General features: G+C 45.1%; 1 protein-coding gene across 11 annotated transcripts in view; it reads left to right on the forward strand.

Annotated features, from left to right (window-relative positions):
• AGAP1 (ArfGAP with GTPase domain, ankyrin repeat and PH domain 1) overlaps window positions 1-15,527 on the forward strand; it is a 335,965-nt gene that overhangs the window by 177,252 nt on the left and 143,186 nt on the right. The gene's annotated exons all lie outside the window — the stretch shown is intronic.

A 15,527-nucleotide genomic window follows, 5' to 3' on the forward strand; every position in this document is an offset into this window, starting at 1 on the left:
AAGCCCTAAAGCCAGAGGGGACTAAACTTGGCCCAGCTCTGGGGACAGGGCCATGTGTCTGCTTGAAAAGTGTATTTTGTTTAAAAGAACCAGGAAAACAAGGGCAGTGTGGGAGAACAAACTGAAATGGAACCTGGACTAAAACCCACTCAAACTTCTGCTGCTTGAACCCAAATTTGGAAAGTTGGATGGAGAGGGAGCTGCAGTCTGGGGCAGTGTTGGATGTGTGGGTCGGGTGGAGAAGGAGCTCCAGGTTGAGATGGTGTCAGACCTGTGGGTTGGATGGAGAAGGAGCTGTAGGCAGCTTTTGCTTTGGTGTGCTTGGGGTACCTCACCAAGACGCTTCTCCAGGTTCCTGTGCCTGGAATCAAGGCCAGGACCTGGCATGAGGCTCAAACACGCTGTGGCTGCCCCTGGATCCCTGGAATTACCCAAGGCCACGTTGGACAGGGCTTGGAGCCACCTGGGACAGTGAAAAGTGTCCCTGCCCATGCAGCGGTGGGACTTCAGGGTCCCTTCTAACCCAATCCAGCCTGGGATTGTGTGGTTTCAGGATTAATGCTGCAGGAGGAAGCTGCTGAACTCCGGGGGCTGTCACACCACGGAACGTTCTCTCTACCAGGGAAAATAAAAGCTTAGTGATTTCGGTTTTCTTTAAGGAAGAGGGTGTGGATTTTCTTTTAAAGAAGGGGAGAGGCTGTTGAGCAGTGAGATGATGTAGGTAGATCTGAGCTCCGAGTCCATTTCTTCCCCCTTTATAACTAATATGAGTCTTTGTCACAAAAGAAAAATACCAAGACGTACCATTTGCAAAAGGGTTTATAGTACAGTATATCACCCTATTATGAATGACAGCATTTAAATGGTTGGGTAGAGAAGTGCAGAACTGCTACAAATCAAGGAGTAGATTAACATCTCATGCTCTCTTCTCTGTGAGTATTTGGGGGGGGGAAATTAAGAAATCCTCAAGTGCGGGAGGTATTGAAAAAGAAAAATCAACTAAAATTACCAAAGTGGTTGAATTGTTTAGAAATTGTGCGGTCTGAAGTGAGCAATACATTGGAATGGAGGAGAACTGAAGAGCAGGGATTGTTTAAGGTGGCAGGTACCATCACTGTAGGAATCAAAATTGCACAGGCTGTTTCATGGCCAAATTAAAACCAAAACAATTTTATCTGGAGGGAGAGATGCACTGGAAATCATTGACTAAAAGCTGAGCTTTGAGCAAACTGGGTGAAAACTCTTCTTCAGGATGCAGACTGAGTAAGTGCAAAGATGTGTATGCTTGGTGTGCTTCATGTTAAACAAATAGTCAAGTCTGAGTCTGCAGATCTGGAATTCTATGTGTATATAGACTTTTTGTGTGAGCCACATCTCCTGAAGGATACCGATGTTCAGATTTCCTGTGCTATGAGCTGTAGGTGAGCTGCACAGCCCCTTCCTGCTGTGGCTGTGCATCCCTCCAGTGCTGAATGTGCCCAGCATTCTGAGCATTGACATTTTGTGTTTGCTGAAGCTGGTGCAAGGCAAGGAACTACTTGGGAACATTTTCTGAATTTGCCCTTTGCACAGCAAATGCTGCTGTGAGTTGGGAATTCATGGCAATGCTGCATTTGTAGCTGAGAAGTAACAGGTGCACAATCACTGCTGTTGGTGCTTTAATCTTGCAGCACAGTGATTGCTCTGAGTAATTCCTGATCCAGATTAAGTCACACTTAGCTCCAATTAAGTGACACTGTTTATTGTTGATGTGGTGTTTTGAAGCAAGAGGTTTCTTACCTGTTTGTGCAGCACAAGGATTCCAAGCTCCCTCTTTTCTGCAGCAGCTGAAGGCAGACAAACTCAAGGGGCTTTGGAGGTGAGAGAAGAGGGGGAAATGACAGTGGGATGGAAAACAGAACTGGAGGGACAGAGCTCAAATGGAAACTTGTGCTGCTGTGAGAAGCAAAATCTGTACTAAACAGGTGAGAGGGAGGAGGGAAAATATTGACCAAAGACTCTGAAGGAAATGGGGGTGAGAATAAAAACCAGGTGATGCTCTCCGTAACATCAGGAATCTTGAGGGTCTCTGAGAAGGTGGCCCAGCAGTCCCCAGAGGTGCTGGTGTCTCCAAGCAGGAAGCACCATGATGGATTCCTGGCTGGAAGCTACACGTGGGTGCCTCTGGAGCTCCTTCTGGTGCCTGGAGCTGGTTCCAGCTGGTCACTCCTGGAGCTCAGGAACACCCCTGGAGCTGATGCATTCATGCTGCTGGAGGCAAGGCAGCAGTGGTGGTCCAGAGTACTTCTGGAGCTCTTAAAGAGTTTGCCTGAAATATGGTGGGAATTTGGAACCACAGAGAGTAAAGAAAGGGGAAATTAGGAGAGGCAGCATCTCTGCCTGGAGTGTGGAAGGACCTGCACAGGCTGGGGATGGCTGCAGGGCAGGATCAGTTCTAGCCATGCTTGGAGAAGGGGTCTGGTGAGCTGGGTGTGCTGGACAGAAGCTCCAGGGAGCAGCAGATCTTCCCTGTGGAACACATGTGTGTGCTTGGAGTAAATCTTCCCTGTGTAACACATGTGTGTGCTTGGAGTAAATCTCTCCTGTGTAACACGTGTGTGTGTGCTTGGAGTAAATCTCTCCTGTGGAACACATGTGTGTGTGCTTGGAGTAAATCTCTCCTGTGGAACACATGTGTGTGTGCCTGGAGTAAATCTTTCCTGTGTAACACATGTGTGTGTGCTTGGAGTAAATCTTCCTGTGTAACACTGTGTGTGTGCTTGGAGTAAATCTCTGTGGAACACTGTGTGTGCTTGGAGTAAATCTTCCTGTGTAACACTGTGTGTGTGCTTGAGTAAATCTTCTGTAACACATGTGTGTGCTTGGAGTAAATCTTTGCTGTGTAACACATGTGTGTGTGCTTGGAGTAAATCTTTCCTGTGTAACACATGTGTGTGTGCCTGGAGTAAATCTTTCCTGTGTAACACATGTGTGTGCTTGGAGTAAATCTCTCCTGTGGAACACAGGTGTGTGCTTGGAGTAAATCTTTCCTGTGGAACACAGGTGTGTGCTTGGAGTAAATCTCTCCTGTGGAACACATGTGTGTGCTTGGAGTAAATCTCTCCTGTGTAACACGTGTGTGTGTGCTTGGAGTAAATCTTCCCTGTGGAACACCTGTGTGTGCTTGGAGTAAATCTTCCCTGTGGAAAACATGTGTGTGTGTGCCTGGAGTAAATCTTTCCTGTGTAACACAGGTTGTGTGTTGCCTGTGGTAAAATCTTTCCTGTGTAACACATTGTATGTGCTTGGAGTAAAGTCTTTCCTGTGAACACATGGTGTGTGGCTTGGAGTAAATCTTTCCTGTGTAACACATGGTGTTGTGCCTGGTTGAATCTCTCCTTTTGTAACACATGTGTGTGTGCCTGGAGTAAATCTTTCCTGTGTAACACGTGTGTGTGCTTGGAGTAAATCTTTGCTGTGTAACACATGTGTGTGTGCCTGGAGTAAATCTTTCCTGTGGAACACCTGTGTGTGTCTCTGGAGTAAATCTTTCCTGTGTAACACGTGTGTGCTTGGAGTAAATCTTTGCTATGTAACACATGTGTGTGTGCTTGGAGTAAATCTCTCCTGTGGAACACATGTGTGTGCCTGGAGAACCTGGTTGTCAGGGAAACTCCATTCCTGAGCTCATGGCATGCACTGGAACTTCTAAAATCAGGTTTGCTTGAAGGTTTGCTCTGTGGCCAAAAATGCTTTTTTCCATAGGTAATTTCTCCCCCAGCCTCTCTGCATGGTGCTGGTGTCCTGTCCCAAAGGGCTCTGGGGTGGCATCAGCAGTGGTGGCACAGGAATTTTGCTGTTCTAGCACTCTGCAGTGTTCAGTGCCTGCTTGGCTCCCCTGGGCTCCTGCTCTCTCCTTTCCCCACCCCAGCATGGACACAAGGATGGAGGTGAAGCTTCAGCATGGAGGTGAAGGATGGCTGAGGCTTGGGGCAGCCCTTCCAGTGCAATTCTGCTCTGTGGTTCTTCTTTTGTTCGCTTTTAGTTGTTCTAGGTAGGGTTTGTCGATTTACATTTGGAGTTTTAAATGTAAATTTTATTTTTTTGAAGGTCAGGTTTTTCTGTTGAAAACAGAAGTCAAACAGAGAATCACAGAATGGATTGGGCTGGAAGGGACCTTAAAGCTCATCTCATTCCACCCCCTGGAACACTTTCCACTAGAAAGAAAAATTGCATGAGTTTTTTTACCCTGCCTCACCTGTGAGATAGAAACAATGTGTGCTATGCTGGTACCAAAGGCAGGTGGGCTCCTGCTCCTTCCTCCAGTCTGTTTAAAACAGGGATTTTCAGTCTTGCAGGCACATATGAAACTTCACAAAACCTGTCAGAACACCCCCTTGGTGTTCCTGGCCCTCCATCAAACTTGGCTGCTGTTGAACTTAAAGCTCTGAAAGGCTGCAAAGGTGACTTGAGGTGGTGTCTCTCAGAAGCCTGTTGGAAATGCAAGCAGAAGCAGCATTTTTAACCCTTTTTGTTGGTGTAGGAATGATGACAGATCTGAATTGTTTGCTAAAATGAGGAAACGATCAGCCCTTTCAGTAACAGGGGCTTTCTCTCTCTTGCTGACCCCTGATGTACCTTGACTCTGTTCCCTGGTGATAGAGAAATGTGCTGTAGGAAAAACAATCCTTGGGTCACATCAGAAAAATGAGAGCATTGATTTGAGAGGAAAGCTTTATTTCCATTTCCCTTGGGTTTATTGGGTTTTTATAGCCAGGGTTGTGGGAGTCTTCCTGCTGTCCAGGCACTCAGGTATTTCCCTTTGTTGGAGTGGGGATGAGCACTTTGCCATTCTTCCCCTCAGCCTCTGTTTCTACATAACAAAATTTCCATGTAAGTGCAGAGAAGGGGTTTGTTCCTAAATACAATTCTAAAATAAGAATAATTTAAGGCAGTTTTAAAAAGAGGTGGTGTGGGGGTGAGACAGCAACGTCCACAGAGCAAATCTCTCTCCTCAGCCCCAAAAATCTGTGTGTGTCCAAGAGCCTGACAGGCTTGAGGAGTGTGTTGGGAAGAGTTCTGGATTGTGGGAGCTCCTGGTTGGATCTCAGAGGGGCATCCATCCTTCCCTCAGGCAGGGAGGGTGGCCTGGGCTCTGTGCAGGGACAAGGCACCTCCTGAGCCCTGTGCCAGAGGTTTGGCAGGACAGGAGGAGGAGGTGGAAGTGGCTGGTGGCACCTGCTTTCCGGTTCCTTTAATTATCTCCCCTCAGTGTGTCTGTCCCTCATTAATGGGGGTTGTGTCTCGTGCTGCCTGGGAAGAGCTGGCCCCATTAAACCACTTATAATGGCAACAAATTAATGCTCCCCTGCCCTTTTTCCTGGGCTGGGTAAAGGATAATACATCAGCACAAACTACTTGGACATAGCACAATTTAAATATTTTAGCGATGCCTTTCTGTACCTATCTGACCAATTTTCTCCCAACTTCTTGGCAGTGCTGGTTTTTTAACATTGCTGCCCAAGAAACGTGGCTTGTCTGCTTATTTGGATTTGAGGTTGGTTCCCTTTCAGCTGAAAGGGATCCCAGCAGTGGTGGCTCCAAGTAAAAATGACTTTGTTCTCTGCTATGTTAAATTGGCTGGTTAATTCTGGTGTTATTTACCCTGTAATTCATTAGTTTTACTCTACCATTGGCAGCTGACAGGCTGTAATTTCATGCCTTGCAATAAAAGATGTCTCATAATCTGCTTCATTTAGCAGCAAGAGAATTTAATGAAATTAACTGCAGTCCTAATTATGCCAGTGAATACTAAAGACTGCTATCAAGTTTCCTCAGAAAAGGACAAGGTCCACCTTATGAAGGATTTAGAATATAATTTCCTGGGAAAAGTTGCAAATGTCTCCTTCTATTGGCCAACAAGGGCCAATTACAAGTGCTGATACGACTTTAATGAACTAGTTTGTTCTGAGGATCTCTCACAAGGAATAATAATTTTTTATTTTCGAGTGAGTTTTTAGAGGTTTCTCTCCTTAGAACAGCTGATCCCTGAGAATTTGGTGTTTTGCTTCTGTCCTTTGTGAGGGTTAGGAAGAGAGGAGGAGGCAGCTCATGTGTGGGATGAGGGGTTTTGAGAACCTAACCCAGAGGGCATCAGGGAATTTGTCGTCTTGTGCTGTGCTTCCCTGGAAGTTCTGGGTGAGAAAACTCAGGGAATGCAGGAAGGCTGGGCTGGATGGGGCTTGGAGCAGCCTGGTCTGGTGGGAGGTGTCCCTGCCCATGGCAGCAGAGTGGAACCAGATGAACTTTGGGGTCCCTTCCAATCCCGACCATTCCAGGAGTTGGTTCTGACACTGCCTGAAAGGAGAAGGATTGATCTGAGGAGCATTCCAAGGGCTCAGGCGCCTCTCTGTGATTTCTCAAGGCTTCCTACCGATCCACCTTTCATTTATTATTTTTTCTGTGGTGCACACTCCTGAGTCTGCGCTGCCCAAGTCCCTCTGTGTCAGCTGGCAGGCTTTCCTTGCCTGCCATCCCAAAGTGTTGGTGGATGTCTGTGCCAAATGTGCCGTGCCTGCCTCCCGAGCGCCGCCGCGCTCCGACAGCAACGCTGGGAAATGGCAGCGCCGCTTTATGGCTTCGGTGGTGTTAAATGGAGTTAATTGGAAAAACTTTTAACTGCAGAGAATTTCCCTGTGAATAGCCTTCATAATAACCAGCTCACTATAAAAGGCAAAATGCTTTGCTCACAAGGACAACGGGACTATAAAGGTGAAGTGTATTGATCAAATTACCTGAGATAATAAACTTCGGATGAATAACTCCTCTATTGATGAATGGGACAAGTCTTCCTTTTTTTCCCTAATCCTCTTGGTGTGATGGGAAGGCAGTTGAGAGGACAGTTTTTGCAGAGTGTGGGGCTGTTTCAAGCCTAGTTTATATTCTTAAGTGAAGGAGCTGTGTGGAATTGTTGATGGAAAACGGCATTGGGTTTTTTTAATGTTTCTGTTTCTTTCTTTTAAGCTGTAATTTCTTGAAAGTACAATCATCTTCCTTTAGATAAAAAGTTATAGGAGTGCATAAAAGTGAATATGTGTAGGGGAAGAGACTCAAAGTGGTCATTATTTGCAGCAAAGCTGGATAAAGAGGGAGCAGTGAATTCCTCCATAGACGTTGCTGAAGAGGGAGGTCAGAGCACAGCTGGACTCGTGCTCGTGTCAAAACAGGGCAGAGTTACAGCCCCAGAAAAGAGGGAGAAGGGAGGTGGAAGGGAGCTTGGAAGCAAATGAGACCTTCTGATTTGTGGCTTGGTGCACCCTCATTCCTTTGCTGTAGGGATTTCATGGGATTGTTACAATTATGGGAAACAAAGAGAAGGGAATGGGTGAATCTGCCTTTCCCAGCAGCTTCAGTTTGGGGTTTGACCAGAGGTGTCAGCTACCTTGGCAACCTCAGATAAATAACTCCAAATGAAGCCAGTGCAGACCTTCTTCTTAATATTTCAGAATGCAAACAGAAAACTTTATTTTTATTCAAAGTATTCTAATCACCTGTAATTGCATTTATTGGGTGATGGATTAAGTGAGAGGTGCAGGGAATAGGATTGATCTAAAACCTTTGTTAATGGAGCAGGGGAGTTGGAAGGAGATGATCTTTAAGGTCCCTTTGAACCCAGACCATTCTGTGATTTTGGAATATCTTCAGAATTGTTGGTCAGAGGGGGTAGAGGCAATACAGGGTGATTCAGATGTAGGTGATTTTGCAGTGTGGTGTGTGTGCCAAGGAAGTTCAAAAGATCACAGGGATCTATGAGGAATTTCAGTGGGAAGAACTCAACCATAAAAGCATGGTATAAGCCTTCCAACTTAATGCAAAAGGTGAGCAAGGAAGTGAATATGAATTGGATTTGGAATTGGTTATGGTGAGGGAAGGTATGGAGTTGATATTCAGAATAGCTCATGGTAGGTGATATTACTCTTTGTCATGTTACCTAGAAGATAAACAAAGATGAGTTGGCTGCTCCATAGGGTTATGGTGTTTAAGAATTTTCATTTTCAGATTTTGAAAGGCTCCATCAAAGTGGACAGCCTTTAATTATAGCTGAATTTGTCTTCGTGATACACTTTAAAATCATGAGACAAAAGTTGTTCAATTACAGAGTGAAAAAGTCTCTCTGTAAAGTTTGTATAACAACATATTTTTATCTTCTTTGGGAAGTCTTGAAAGATGGAGCTGAGCAAGGTGGGATGTAAGGAAGGCCTGGGGTGCCAGCAGGACAAAGGAGCAAGGGAACCAAATGCTGGAACAGGTTTCAGAAAAGCACTGCCACACCTAAGCATCACAGGAGTGAAGTCAACCATTGGACCCCATCATTCGAGTCCAAAACCACGAGTGTTAGCAAAATAAATCCTGTTTAATAAGGTCATAACCAAGACCATATACTAAGACCAAATAACAATAATAATAATCATAATCCAGGCCAAAATATTGGTAACAACAACAACGATGACGATGATGATGATGATAATAATAATAATAATAATAATAATAATAATAATAATAATAATAATAATAATAATAATAATAATAATAATAATAATAATGATAATAATAATAATAATAATATATTTGTAGTGAAGGGCTTAAATAATGTATGTTGTGTAGGAGTAGCTGGGGGTTGCACGGTAGCTTGTTTCATCTTCCCCAGCAGTGTTGCCCAGCCTGATTATTTGACTGTGTTGTCTTATTCCATTTGGTGCATATAAATGATGGAAAATGACCTAAAAGGCCATACACCATGAATAAACCAAAATTTTGGGTCATTAATACACTTTACAGAGATTTGAAGCAAGGCTAAATATGAGAAACAGACCCAGAGCTGGGATCCCTTGTTCTGTAGAGTGGAAGAAATTATTCTTTAAAAAGTTCTGATGTGATGCATCGTGTGAGAGTCATCACCTTGTTGTTTCATATAAATATGGATAATTATGGATATACACACACACATAGATGAGACCTCTCTCTTTAAAACATGTGAGTAAAGAACATTATCCTGTAGAAATGGAAAAGCCAGAGCAAAGGGCAGCCAAAGAAAAACGTGGATTTGAGAATATCCGTGGATTCAAAAGGTGGGAGCGAGCCAGGTCTGCAGCTTTGGAAAGAGATTAAGAGGAGCCTTCCTTTAATGGGCAGCATTGATTCCACAGGGATGTTTGAGCCCGTGTCAAGCACGAGGCATGGGGGCAAGAACTCGAGCTGGAGGAGAGGCCAGGCACGGCAGGAGCGCGGCTGGAATCTGAGCCCTGATGGAACGCACATCTTTGTTACCTTACATGCAAAATTCTGCTCGTGCTATTAGCCAGCCTCAGCCTGGCTCAGGGGTTTTAGAGTTCATGGTTCTCATTTTCCTGGCTACCTTCAAACTTTGGAAGAATAACGTTCAGCTGATGCTGCTGAGCTGCTCCACCAAGCTTCTAGCACCCAAAATTAAAAGCTCAGTTGGAAATGTGGAGCAGATCAGAAGCCCGGGGAGGCAGCAGGGAGTTGGTGAGAAAAGGGGGCTTTGATGTCCCTAATGCCCATTGTTTAATGCCAGGGCCTTGCTTTTAAATGCCAATGCACAGCACGGAGGCCTGGCCCTCCCATGGCGCCACACAGGGCGCCTTGGGTGGCAGGGGGAAGGAAAGAAAGGAGGAATCTTCCATCCTGCCAGCACAAAGCTGACAGGGACAAGGCTTTTGCAGAGGTTTTTTTAGGAATAGTGGGGCAAAGCGTGCAAACCCGAATGCGGGTGCTGTGCGTGCGGGCGTGCAAGGGAAAGTTAGCAGTCAGTCAGGTTTTATCTCTTAATGAATAGAGACTGCTGAAGTAAGGGTTAGGTAATTGAGTTTATAATTAATTAGCCATAACCCTCATCAGATAAAGCAGTTGTCGAGGGTTTTTTTTATCTCCTTTCTCTCCCCAGGGCCTGCCCTTCTTTGTCCTTGCGCTGACAGCCAGCACTTATCTCAGGCCTTCTCCACGGCGTGCCCCTCAGCCCCTCCTCCCCTGGGCTGGGCTTTGGTGGTCAGCCCGGGCCTGTATTGTCCTGGCAGCACCCCAATCAGCCGGGCTGTCGCGGCGGGATGATGAATTAGCAGTAGGAGTTAACGTGGAGGTGAGCTCCAGATCGGAGCCCCGATAGCTGCTGTGCGCCCGTCACCCTGCCCGGCGCTGATCCGCCGCTGACACTTCCCAACAAAGAGGTTACAGAGGTGCATTTAGCCAGAGGAATGGGGCATTTCTCCACAAAGTTGGGATGCTGACAAAGGACCCTTAATTTCTTCTGCCGTCTAATTCACCTTGACAATACCGGGAAGATAAATTAGGTTTTGCTCTGTTTTCTTTTGGTGGCCTTATCACCTTTATGTTGTGGGCTGAGCTGGTTTGCTTGCAGGAGGGGAGAAACTTTAGCCACGTATCTTGAAAGCATCAGGGTTGTAAAAGGTGTTGAGTTCCTGCCTGTTGAGGTGGATAAAGGGTATCAGAACCCAGGACATTCCTCTGGAGGACTCCAGACCCTGGCAGGGGGCTCAGAGACCTTGGCACAGAGTCACAAACACCTGTGCCTTCCATTTTAGCCCATGGAAACAATGACCAACTTTGTGTGAGGAGTTACAAACCACAAGAGTTTGAGCAGAGTGATAGTGAATGTGTCACAGGGTGAAAATGTAGAATTTTGGCTTTTTTAGAAGCGGGTTCAGGAGGCAAGATGGAGGAATCTGGGCATATCCAGTCTTTCTTCTTCTTGGCCTCCATCTTCTGCTGGGATGGTGACACTTCTGGATTAGAGACAGACTGTCTAACATAGGTGATAGGTCTTGGAAAATTATTGTAAATAATGCACACATAATTTTAGTATAAAAAGCTAACACCACCCTGAGAGTGGTCAGTGTGCCTCAACCCAACCTGCTGGACAGACCTCAGCAGGTCAGAGAAAGAATTTTATAGATAACAGAAAATAAACAACCTTGAGAATAAGAGCCAAGGAATCTTGTCTTCTTCAGTCTTGGGGCTGGGAAAAAGAGACCTTCTAACACCTCGGGGTCATCTTGACACCAGAGACCCCATCAGAAGGGGACTGGGATGTCAGATTTATCCTCCATCAAAGCTGTGTCCTTCTCTGGATGCACTGGGGACAGGAGCTTCCTTGCTGTGCTCACAGTAGGCTCGTGGCACTGGGGTGGGTTTGTAGACAGAACAAAATTCCCCAGCAAGTCTGTGTGTTTTGCCTTCATCTGGAGTGTTTGAATTGCAGATGAAGACTCCTGTGTCTTACGGCATCGACTCCAGCTTCGAATGAGCTCTGGTTCTCCTTAATCTCAGTGTCAGCACTAGGAAATGTAACTCGGGCTTCTCAATGCCGGAAAGGCTTGATTCTTTTTGAAAGTACATAAAGCTTTATTCTTCTGTGCTCTCTTTAATAGCCTGGTAAAGTTTTCCACTTTCTTTGGCATTTCAGCAGCAATGTACATTTTCAGTTTGGCTACAATTCTTTAGGGATTCAAACTTCTGTATGCACACCTACCCCCTTCTAGGATCTTCCTGGAAGTTGAATTAGTAACATATGAGTTAATGCATAAAAGACATTGCTGATGGCAGAATGAAGCTGTTCCACTTTGGGATAACTTCTAGGTTGTTCAAGTGGGTCACAGAGCCCTGCAGCTGCTGTGCTGTGTTGGCTGTGGCTGGTGAAGCCCCTCAGTTGTGCAGGATGTGCACCTCATCCCAGCACAGGAAGGCAAATTCTTGTGTACCTCCCTGCTAATTGATAGGAAGGGTGGAGGAAGGGAGTCTGTGACATCTTTGGGACAGGAGAAATTCCAGTTAGAGAAGCAGAAAAGTGTTATTTCCCACCAGGTTCCAATATTGGAGCAAATATCTGAAGGGGCTGTGAAATGTCCAAGGGGCCATGGAGCTCCTCAGAGTTTTGGGTTTGCATCTTGCCACTGGAGGTGATCCAGAGGGAGCCAAGACTCACTCACTTGTGCGTTCTGTGAGTGAGAGAAGCCAGGCATGAACACAGTGAAGGCAAGAACATAATTATCATCCCTGATGTAAGAACCGTGCCAAAATGTTTTCCAGGTTGAGGATTTATATTGCAATTGAACATCAGCCTTGGATGGTGTTACCTCATGCAGAAGGGTAACTAAATGCGCATTATTTTTACTCTAGGAAACAGTGGAGGGAAAAAGCTTTTGCTTTGAATTTGCCTCTGAAATGTAAGAGATGAGGCAATTCTATCCCTGAATTAATTTTTTTAAAGCAAAGCTGGCAGTGTCTTCTGGAAAACATGTGTGGATTAATGGGATGGATTCAGCTGGGTTGGTCTGGTGTTTACATGTTTGGTTTTCTCATAGAAGAAAATTCTTCTTGTTTAATTGTCACTGGATTTTTATTAAATCAACAGTATATTGCAAATAGAGATATAAAAGCTATCATTTAAATATAGACTAATAAATATATGTTAATGCAGTTCTAGTTTCAAGTTTTTCTTTTGAAAATGCACTTTTTTTTTTCCTTAATACCCATTTTGCTATAAGTATTAGAGAAAACTTGGTATAGTAGATGAAAGTTTCAGGCTTTCTAATTGCTTTTGGTAAAGGAAATTATGTGCTTTGTACTGAAAGGAGTGTTTAAATCAGGTTTTGTCTGTGATCTTCAAGTGTTCAGATCTTCAGAAGCAAGTGGAGTATGTTACAGGACAAGTTAAAGAATATCCGTATTTAAATCAATACTGAGATTTACTGATGCAAAATAGAGAATTAAAGAGGAAAGAGATAAATATTGTAGCCTTTTAAAACTTAGGAAACGGGCCCATAGATTGGGATAAGGAGAGATCCTTCACCATCTGGTCCCTTTATCCATGGGCTCAGTGCTGTGGGATCTCTCCAGTGTGGGTCCCTTTATCCATGGGCTCAGTGCTGTGGGATCTCTCCAGTGTGGGTCCCTTTATCCATGGGCTCAGTGCTGTGGGATCTCTCCAGTGTGGTCCCTTTATCCATGGGCTCAGTGCTGTGGGATCTCTCCAGTGTGGTCCCTTTATCCATGGGCTCGGTGCTGTGGGATCTCTCCAGTGTGGGTCCCTTTATCCATGGGCTCGGTGCTGTGGGATCTCTCCAGTGTGGGTCCCTTTATCCATGGGCTCAGTGCTGTGGGATCTCTCCAGTGTGGGTCCCTTTATCCATGGGCTCAGTGCTGTGGGATCTCTCCAGTGTGGGTCCCTTTATCCATGGGCTCAGTGCTGTGGGATCTCTCCAGTGTGGGTCCCTTTATCCATGGGCTCAGTGCTGTGGGATCTCTCCAGTGTGGTCTCCTCTCTCCATGGATCCTCTTCACGAGTTTCCCATGGGACCAGAAGTTGCTTTGGGCATCTCCCTGTGGGCATCTCCTGGGCTTTGGAGTCCTGTGGGCTCTGCTGTGGGGTTTTCTGTGGGATTCAGGTGGATCTCAGCCCCACCATGGCTTACAGGGCAGAGCTCCTTCACCCTGGGCTCCACCACGGATGGTGGAAGCAGAAAAGTTTTGAGACGGGTGGTGTAACCTCATTTTCTTTGCTGTTTTAACACTGGTGTTTTCCCGGGATGTTTTGTATCATTGTTTTAAGTATGTGAAGCTGGGAAGCAGGAGAACCTTTCTGAAAGGCTGGGCAAGAGTTATCAGTGCAAATAAAGCTGGAATGAAAGAACTGGACTCTGATCCTTGTGGGTCCCTTCCAGCTCAGAATATTCTGTGTTTCGGTGACTCCTTGCATTTAGGAATTTGAGGGCTTTTCAGGCGTTCAGACTTGCAGAGAAGCAGTTAAGGGCAGTGAGAAGAGAATAAAACCTTCCCTTTCTGGGTAAATTTGCAGGGTTAATTTCAGTTATGGAGTGTTTGAAAATGTGTCCTGCTCGTAGGGAACAAAGAGATTGGGATTTTTCCCTGGAAGGTGTCCTGGAAAGCTGTGATTCCCCAGGCCACACCAGTGCTTTTTCCCCCACTCCAGTGATTTCAGAGCAGGGATTGATGGGCCCCTGTTCCTTAACGAGTTTGCTGAATTGATTTTATCATTGCTTTTTGTCACTTTCCTAGAACTAACATGGAAATGACCAAAAAAAATTAAAAAAGGTCCGGCTGACACCACCCAGGCACGGGGTGTTAAAGTTGGTAGGACCTGGGATCATCAGCAGCCATAATTGACAAATAATACCCCTCATAAATACTGGCAGTCTTTTCAATTAGTTTTCATCTCAAATTCGGGATGCAAAATGATGGCCTGTCAAGTGACAATGGATGACAAAAATTAATAAATTGTCTTCTAAATAGTATGGACACTTAAGAAAAATTGGGCAGCCAATTTAGCACAGCATGAACCGGGGGGAACCTTTTGTACTGTTGCCGTGCCACTAATGTTGTCTGGGTCTTTATTAATGGTGCTTGGCTGCTGCTGACAGTTTTGTTGCTACTGGCAACTTTCTTCATTAAAATTAAAGCCAGCGTCAAATCCCATTAGCTGCACTCTGGGTACCTTGCATTTTTATTTATATATATCTATCTGTTTAATTTTTTTTGTCTTTACAAACATGTTCTTTATCTATAGGAAGTTGGGAAAGGTGGTTAAAAATTAGTCTTTCCTCTGGTCCACGGCTGATCACTTAATAAATAATGGATTATATTGGGTTGTTTTTTTTTGAGGGAGATTGTCTCCAACACTTTACAGCTTGCAGAGAGAAATCCATAAATGAGCTTTATAAATTACCTTTTGTGAACGTGGTGTTTGTCTGTGTTGCCTGCAAGCCACTTGGATCTGGGATACTCTGTCGTGAAACAATCGTAGCCTCTGGAGCAGCTCCTGCTCCTGTTGTCTCTCTCTCTGAAATATTAATGAGGTGCAAACTGAGGGATCAACATGTGTGTGAGACCACTCTTTAAATGGAAATAAAGTGTGCATCTTTACATGATTTTGGGAAGGAACAAATATCTTTGTTTGTGGAAGCATCTTTGAGTTTTTCTGCTTTAACAACTTATGGATTGACTCCGGAAGCTGAAGGAGGGCAGGGGTGGGGGGATATTGGGAATTTGGAATTGTTCCCTGTGAGGGTGGCACAGAGAATGGCACAGGGTGCCCAGGGAACCTCTGGCTGCCCCGGGATCCCTGGCAGTGCCCAAGGCCAGGTTGGACAGGGCTTGGAGCAGCCTGGGACAGGGGAAGGTGTCCCTGCCCATGGCAAGGGTGGCACTGGGTGAGCTTTAATCCCATTCTGGGATTCTCTGACTCCTTTTGATAAGCCTTAATAAACAGAGGAATAAATCTTAATAAATAGATAGTCTTAGTAAATAGATGAATAAGTCTTAATAAACAGATAGCACATAATAAGTCTTAATAAGTGAATAAGGCTTAATAAACCTTATGGCCTTTGCCATATCTGCTGTCCCTGCTGAGTATTCTAAAACATTAAAAGCTGAGTGACCAGTGCATTAAATTCCCAGGGCAACCTGTGTTCTGCCTTACAGCTCACACATGAAGA

Source organism: Zonotrichia leucophrys, chromosome 7, assembly GCF_028769735.1.
Source record: "Zonotrichia leucophrys gambelii isolate GWCS_2022_RI chromosome 7, RI_Zleu_2.0, whole genome shotgun sequence".
Taxonomy (NCBI): Eukaryota; Metazoa; Chordata; class Aves; order Passeriformes; family Passerellidae; genus Zonotrichia; species Zonotrichia leucophrys.